This window comes from Sminthopsis crassicaudata, chromosome 6 (assembly GCF_048593235.1).
Source record: "Sminthopsis crassicaudata isolate SCR6 chromosome 6, ASM4859323v1, whole genome shotgun sequence".
Taxonomy (NCBI): domain Eukaryota; kingdom Metazoa; phylum Chordata; class Mammalia; order Dasyuromorphia; family Dasyuridae; genus Sminthopsis; species Sminthopsis crassicaudata.
The window spans coordinates 239,584,589-239,593,924 of NC_133622.1; positions in this window are offsets into that span (position 1 = coordinate 239,584,589).

The following is a 9,336-nucleotide window of genomic DNA, read 5'->3' on the forward strand; positions in this document are numbered from 1 at the left end:
GAGGGGTTTGGGGGAGGAAGGGAAAAAATCTGAATAGAAGTAAGTGCAAGGGATAATGTTGTAAAAAATTACCCATGCATATGTACTGTCAAAAAATGTTATAATTATAAAATAAAATAAAAATAAATAAAAAAAAAAAAGAAAAAAAAAAAAAAAAAAAAAAAAAAAAGAAAACCTGTCTGCAGGAACCAATGCATCTTTGTCAAAAATTAGAAAATTAATGATATGGAGAACTAAATTTAGAATTTCTCTAAGATTACCTGTGGCTCCTGCTTTCCTTTCTTTTTTGAGGATTGCCTTAGTGTCTCTGTTTCTTCTCTCTACCATTGCCTGACCTTGAGGATTAAAAGGAATGCCAATGGTGTATAAAATTGTACACTGTGCACAAAAGTGCACAAAATATTTAGAAGTATATGCAGGCCCATTGTCTGTTTTTATTTCTTGTGGCACACCCATAATTCAAAATGCTTGGACATGAATTCAGTGACCACTCAGCTTGTCTCTTTTGCTGTTGGCACTGCCAAAGTGAATCCTGAGAAGGTATCTACCACCACAAGGATAAAAGACAGATGACCCACAGATTGATAATGGGCCACATCCATGTGCCAGATTTCATTGGGTCTGAAACCACCAGGATTCTTCCCTGGAGGGAGTGTAGGATTGTGGAAAGGAAGGCAAGCTATACAGCTTTTTACAATGCTCCTAGCTTGCTCTCTTGTTATTCCAATTATTAAATGTAAAGCTTGAGCAGCTTGATGATATTTAGAATGAGATTCTTGTGCTTTCTGAAATAAAGGAGTACTGGATAACATAGTGGAAAGGCTATCTGCCTTTGAATTTCCATCAAAAATAGTACCTGGAAGTCCACTATGTGAGTAGACATGCAACATATAACTTTTGCTTGGATGCTTTCTCACTTGCTCTTGAACTTCCTTAAAGAGCTGTTAAATATTAGAGGCTGAAAATTTTATTTGGGCTGTGGCAATTCTTTTTACCACACCTACTGAATAGGATGAATCAGTAATTATAGTTATGTCTCCTGGGTAATAAGTGAGAGCAAATGACAGGACAGCAAATAATTTGTTGTGCTCAGTGGACTGAAAAGGAGTTTTCTGACTATTCTCTTTATGGATAACTCATGAAGTGTATAGCAAAAATATTTTCTTTGGTGTCATCTGCAAAGATTATTGGTCATGTAAGAGGAACCTTAGAAACCTTTTCTTCAAAAATGCATTGCCTTTTATGTAGTAGCCGGTTTATCTTTAATGGAGACCCATGTGCAAAATTTGGAGCTGTGGTCAATCAAATTTGCCATTATGAAATGCTCTCACGGCATATATTAATTTGTGCATTAGTATAGAATGTGTTTCTTTTTGGGTGACTCATCCCAGATAATTGTACTACTCTTTTAATGGCCTGTAATAAAATTCTAGCCACAAGCACTGGGTAAGGAGTAAGGCTTTGTTCTGGTTGCACTGGGTGGCTTATCCACTCAATCATACTGTCTCTTTGATGAAGGACTACTATGGGTGCCTCTTTTGTAGCAAAAAGTGATATTTCCAAGGGTTTTTGAGTGACTCTTTCAACCACATTGGATAAAGCCAGTTCAACTTCTCTCAAAGCCTCTTGCACTTCTTTTGTAAGCTGGTGTGGTGAATTCAAAGCACTGTCTCCCCTTAAAATGTCATATAGAGGTTGCAGTTGATTGGTAGTTAAGCCTAACCCTGGTCACAACTATTGGATATCTCCTATTAATTTTTGGAACGCATTTAAGGTGTCCAAATTCTCTGTTCTTAAAGAAAGCTTCTGTATTGTGAGTGTCTTAGGATATACTTCATATACTAAATATTGAAAAGGATCATGTCTTTGAATTTTTTTTTTTCTGTAGCTATATGCATTTTGTAGTACTTCAATGTTTCTATGGATTTTTGTAGACATGCTTTTAACATTTGTTCCTCAGGTACACATCCCAAAATATCATCCATACAATGTAACAACATTACTTTAGGAGATGTTTTTCTTACTGGAGCAAGAGCAGCAGCAACATATATTTGGCACATAGTAGGGCTGTTTTTTCATTCCTTGTGGCAAAAATGTTCATTCCTATCTTTTATAAGGCTTAGCCAATTTAACACTAGGCACAGAAAAAGCAAATCTTTTGATATCTTCCTTTCTTAGAGAGATAGAATAGAAACCATCCTTAATGTCTATAACCCAAAGAGGCCATTCTCTTGGCAACTGAGTAGGAGATGGAAGTCCAGGCTGAAGAATTCCCATACTTTCCATCTGGTCCTTTCCTCTTCTTAGATCACTGAACATCCTCCATTTTCCAGATTTCTTTTTCACCACAAATACTGGGGAATTTCAAGGACTTAGAGAAGGCCCAAAGTGTCCTTGGTCAACTTGTTCTTGTACTATGTCTAATAAGACCTGAATTTTATCACTTCTTAAGGGCCACTGTTCTACCCAAGCTGGTGATTCAGTCTTCTACTGAATTGAAACCGGTAAGAGTCCAGTTAGGCCTTCAACAGCAGCCTTGCCTACAAAGCCAAAGTGCTTACTTCTAATCCTATATGTTATAAAATATCTCTTCCCCACAGATTGATGGGGAATTTTTCAACCACAAAAGCAGTAAAAACTCCTGTTTCATTTTCAAATGTCTATCTCAAAGACATAGTACTAACTTCTGCTGCTATTGATCCTCCTACACCACACAGGTAGGTGTGTGCCTTAAACTTTTTTTTTTTTTTTTTTCCTGAGCCTGGGTTTAAGTGACTTGCCCAGGGTCACATATCTAGGAAGTGTTAAGTGTCTCAGACCATATTTGAACTCGGATCCTCCTGAATTCAGGGCTGGTGCTCTATCTACTGTGCCCCCTCTGCCTTAACCTTTGGCCAGTGACTGGGCCAATTGGCACCTCTAATGACTGTAGCATCTGCACCCCTGTCTACCAATCCTTCAAATGGTATTCCATTTATATAAATAGTAAGCATAGGTCAGTCAGCTGTCACAGCTGCTGTCAAATATATTCCTGGATTTTTTCATTGGAGTCAGAATCTGGGCGATTGTCACCAGATTGCTTATTAGGGGTATATAACAATAAGCCTGATACTTCTACTTCTCCTGCTTGATAAATCAAACTTTGTCTACCTGTGTTAGTGACTTGGACATTAGCTACACATTCTCCAGTTTCCCACATCAGTGTATGGATGAACACTGTTTTGTAAGCACTCTCAGAAAGTGAAATGGTCAAGGCTACTGTGCCTGGAGGCAAAGGAACCATAGGCTGAACAGGAATAGATTTCATTTCTCCAGGGAATATCTCAGTATACTCTACTGCATACAACTCTATTTTTCCTAAACTCAATCCCTTACTTCCATCTGATTGCCTTTTGGCTTGTTTAGGGACATGCTCTGCTTATACACTATTTATCCCCAACCTGGGGGGGAACAATCTGATTTCATTCTGATCTGATCAGCTGGACACACTGTAACTTGATCCTAACATAGTGATGTAATGTTTGTCCTTTAGGAGAAGAGAAAATAACCAATCAAGTATTAAAAGCAGCAGCAGCTGTATAATTTCTATTCTTAAAGCCTATTAACCAGTGTAAAGACATTCACATATTTGATTCTTATTCTAATCTAATGAGGTACATGCTGCTATCATTATAGGTTTCTTTTGTTTCTTTTTTTTTTTTATTTTTACAGCTGAAGTAACTCAATTTGATCTAAGCAAAATGCCTAATGATGTCCTTTTAGTGTATCCAATGAGAAGGGTCCAGTCTTTTGTTTTTAGTGCCTGGACAAACCTGGAAGCAGGTTGGGTTGCAGGAGCAGATGGAAGGGGTTGGGATGGCTCCCAGGTGTGTGTCTGGGCTTCTCCCTTGCAGGCATTACATAAATGTTTTCTCTTTGTACCTGTTGATGTCTCTGATTAGTTAATTGGATTGGGAAGAGGGTCTTTCCTGTCAAGATTCTTTGCTACATTTAATTTTGGCATAATTCTTTCAATAGTTAAGCTCTCTTTTCTAAAATTTCAGGGGAGAAACATGATGAATATTATCTTCCACAAAGATGATACTCTCTCATGAAGCCCCCCCAAAAAGTTTATAAATATTTGACTCATTATTTCAAACAATTAACAGTCATTTGTTATCAGTTTTATATAATTAATAAGAACTCATCTATATGAAGCATTTGACCCATTTCAAATTATTTTTCCCATGAACACCTTGAGGTTGGAAGTACAAGTTTCATTAGAATGATTTTGCCCAGAGGGATGATGACTTTCAGAGCTAAGAAATGAATTGTCAAGTGTTACACAATTAACAATTGGACTAACCAAAACAGGCCCTGAATCCCTAGACTCTCCTCTGAGAGTTCTTTTTATGACATCAGAAGGGAGGGTTGCGCGTCACAAGGGGAGTCTGTAAATTAAATATCGGGGAGGGGGATCAGGGGGGTCAAGGGAAAAAAGCATAATCTGGAGATAATACGATGGCAGGAAATACAGAATTAGTAATTTTAACTGTAAATGTAAATGGGATGAACGATCCCATCAAACGGAGATGGATAGCAGATTGGATCAAAAAGCAGAACCCTACAATATGTTGCCTACAGGAAACACACTTAAAGCAGGGAGATACATACAGAATAAAGGTAAAAGGTTGGAACAGAGCCTATTATGCTTCAGGTAAAGCCAAAAAAGCAGGGGTAGCTATCCTTATCTCAGATCAAGCAAAAACAGAAGTAGATCTCCTTAAAAAAGATAAGGAAGGAAACTATATCCTGCTGAAAGGTAGCATAAATAATGAAGCCATATCAATACTAAACATATATGCACCAAGTGGTATAGCATCTAACTTTCTAAAGGAAAAGTTAAGAGAACTGCAAGAAGAAATAGACAGTAAAACTATAATAGTGGGAGATCTCAACCTTGCACTCTCAGATTTAGACAAATCAAACCACAAAACAAACAAGAAAGAAATTAAAAAAGTAAATAGAATATTAGAAAAACTAGGTATGATAGACCTTTGGAGAAAACTGAATGGCAATAGAAAGGAATATACTTTCTTCTCAGCAGTTCATGGATCCTATACAAAAATTGACCATATATTAGGACATAAAGATCTCAAAATTAAATGTAGGAAGGCAGAAATAATAAATGCCTTCTTCTCAGATCACAATGCAATAAAAGCTACATTCAGTAAAAAGTTAGGGGTAAATAGACCAAAAAGTAATTGGAAACTGAATAATCTCATCTTAAAGAATGACTGGGTGAAAGAGCAAATTATAGAAACAATTAACAATTTCACACAAGATAATGACAATGATGAGACATCATATCAAAATCTTTGGGATGCAGCTAAAGCAATAATAAGGGGAAATTTTATATGTTTAGAGGCTAATTTGAAGAAAATTGAGAAAGAGAAGATTAACGAATTGGGCTTACAACTTAAAAGGCTAGAAAAAGACCAAATTATAAACCCCCAACAAAAAATTAAACTTCAAATACAAAAATTAAAAGGAGAAATCAATAAAATTGAAAGTAAAAAAAACTATTGAATTAATAAATAAAACCAAGAGTTGGTTTTATGAAAAAGCCAATAAAATAGCCAATAAAACCTTTGGTAAATTTGATCAAAAAAAAAGAAAGAGGAAAATCAAATTGATAGTCTTACAAATGAAAAGGGGGATCTTTCCACCAATGAAGAGGAAATTAGAGAAATAATAAGGAGTTACTTTGCCCAACTTTATGCCAATAAATTTGATAACTTAAGTGAAATGGATGACTTCCTCCAAAAATATAGGCTCCCTAGATTAACAGAGGAGGAGATAAATTGCTTAAATAGTCCCATTTCAGAAAAAGAAATAGAACAAGCTATTAATCAACTCCCCAGGAAAAAATCCCCAGGGCCAGATGGATTCACATGTGAATTCTACCAAACATTTAAAGAACAATTAGCCCCAATGTTATATAAATTATTTGAAAAAATAGGGGATGAAGGAGTCCTACCAAACTCCTTTTATGACACAGACATGGTACTGATACCTAAACCAGGTAGATCGAAAACTGAGAAAGAAAATTATAGACCAATCTCCTTAATGAATATTGATGCTAAAATCTTAAATAAGATATTAGCAAAAAGACTTCAGAAAATCATCTCCAAGATAATACACTATGATCAAGTAGGATTTATTCCAGGAATGCAGGGCTGGTTTAATATTAGGAAAACTATTAATATAATTGACCATATTAATAATCAAATTAATAAGAACCATATGATCATCTCAATAGATGCAGAAAAAGCATTTGACAAAATCCAACATCCATTCCTACTAAAAACTCTTGAGAGTATAGGAATAAATGGACTATTCCTTAGAATAATCAGGAGCATATATTTAAGACCTTCAGTAAGCATAATATGCAATAGAAATAAACTGCAACCTTTCCCAGTAAGATCAGAAGTGAAACAAGGTTACCCACTATCACCATTACTATTCAATATAGTACTAGAAACGCTAGCCTCGGCAATAAGAGACGAGAAAGAGATTCAAGGAATTAGAGTAGGAAATGAGGAAATTAAACTATCACTTTTTGCAGATGACATGATGGTATACTTAGAGAACCCCAAAGACTCTGCTAAAAAGCTACTAGAAATAATTCAAAATTTCAGCAAAGTGGCAGGATACAAAATAAATACACATAAATCCTCGGCATTTTTATATATCACTAACAAAATGCAACAGCAAAAGATACAAAGAGAAATTCCATTCCAAACAAATGTTGAGAGTATAAAATATTTGGGAATCCATCTACCAAAGAAAAGTCAGGAATTATATGAGAAAAATTACAAAACACTTGCCACAAAAATAAAATCAGATTTAAATAATGGGAAAGACATTCAGTGCTCTTTGATAAGCCGAGCGAATATAATAAAGATGACAATACTCCCCAAACTAATCTATTTATTTAGTGCTATACCAATCAGACTCCCAAGAAACTATTTCAATGACCTAGAAAAAATAACAACAAAATTCATATGGAAGAATAAAAGGTCGAGAATTGCAAGGGAACTAATGAAAAAAAAACTCAGAGGAAAGTGGTCTAAGTGTACCTGATCTAAAGCTATATTATATAGCAGCAGTCACCAAAACCATTTGGTATTGGCTAAGAAATAGACCGGTAGATCAGTGGAACAGATTAGATACAAAGGACAAAAAAGGGTACATCTATAGCAATCTAATCTTTGACAAACCCAAAGATTCCAACATTAGGGATAAAAATTCATTATTCGGAAAAAAATGTTGGGAAAACTCGAAATTAGTATGGCAGAAATTAGATATGGATCCACACTTAACACCATATACCAAGATAAGATCAAAATAGGTCCATGATTTAGTCATAAAGAGGGAGATAATAAATAGATAAGAGGAACAGAGGATAATCTACCTCTCAGACTTGTGGAGGAGGAAGGAATTTATGACCAGAGGAGAACTAGAGATCATTATTGATCACAAAATAGAAGATTTTGATTACATCAAACTAAAAAGTTTCATTAGAATGATTTTGCACAGAGGGATAATGACTTTCAGAGCTAAGTAATGAATTGTCGAGTGTTACACAATTAACAATTGGACTAGCCAAGACAGGCCCTGAATCACTAGACTCTCCTTTGAGAGTTCTTTTTATGACATCAGAAGTACTACCTCATTCACTGGTGCAGAACTTACTGAACTGGGAGCCCAAAAAATTTGACTCTCATTAAAAAGGGTAAAATAAACTAGAAGAAAGGATGTTCCCACAGAGCAGGGCAGGAAACCCATCTATTTAAGGAACTCTTCCAAGTGCTTTGAAAACAAGAATCAACAGAAGGTGATTGACAAATTGAATATTTTCATTTGGAGGGAAGATAATTAAAAGCACATTTCCATTTTTCTATCTGCCTTGGCCATCTCTGTAGTTCATTCTATAATTTCGAAGTTATTCTTCATAGAAAGAAGACATTTCCCATCCATTCGAAAAAAAAGGTAATTATTTTCTCATCACAGCTTCTATTTCCCTAACTATCAACATTTTGAATTAAATATTGTCTCAACCCCCAGCAAAATCAAAATTCTTAAGTCTTTTCATAGAGATTCATAGAATTTCATTAAGAATTGCCAGCTTATACTCCCTAAACTAATCTATTTATTTAGTGCTATACCAATCAGACTTCCAAGAAACTATTTTAATAACCTAGAAAAAATAACAACAGAATTCATATGGAACAACAAAAGGTCGAGAATTTCAAGGGAAGTAATGAAAAAAAAATTAAGTGAAGGTGGTCTATCGGTACCTGATCTAGAACTGTATTATACAGCAACAGTCACCAAAAACCTTTTGGTTTTTGCAAAGAAATAGACTAGTTGATCAGTGGCATAGGTTAGGTTCACAGGGCAAGATAGTGAATAAAAATAGCAATCTAGTGTTTGACAAACCCAAAGATCCCAAATTTTGGGATAAGAATTCATTATTTGACCAAAACTGCTGGGAAAACTGGAAATTAGTATGGGAGAAACTTGGCATGGACTCACATTTAACACCACATAGTAAGATTAGATCAAAATGGGTCCAAGATTTAGGCATAAAGAACGAAATCATAAATAAATTGGAGGAACATGGGATGGTTTACCTCTCAGACTTGTGGAGGAGGAAGGAGATTGTGTCCAAGGGAGAACTAGAGACCATTATTGATCACTAAATAGAAAATTTTGATTACACCAGATTAAAAAGTTTCTGCACAAACAAAACTAATGCAAACAAGATTAGAAAGGAAGTAACAAATTGGGAAAATCTTTTTACAATGAAAGATTCTGATAAAGGCCTCATCTCCAAAATATACAGAGAATTGACTTTAATTGATAAGAAATCAAACCATTCTTCAATTGATAAATGGTCAAAGGATATGGACAGACAATTTTCAGATGATGAAATTAAAACTATTTCCACTCATATGAAAGAGTGTTCCAAATCACTATTGATCAGAGAAATGCAAATTAAGACAACTCTGAGATATCATTACACACCTATCAGATTGGCTAAGATGACAGGAACAAATAATGATGAATGTTGGAGGGGATGTGGGAAAATTGGGACACTGATGCATTGTTGGTGGAGTTGTGAAAGAATCCAACCATTCTGGAGAGTAATCTGGAATTACGCCCAAAAAGTTATCAAAATGTGCATACCCTTTGACCCAGCCATACTACTACTGGGCCTATATCCCAAGGAAATACTATAGAAGGGAAAGGGATCTGTATGTGCCAAAATGTTTGTGGCAGCCCTCTTCA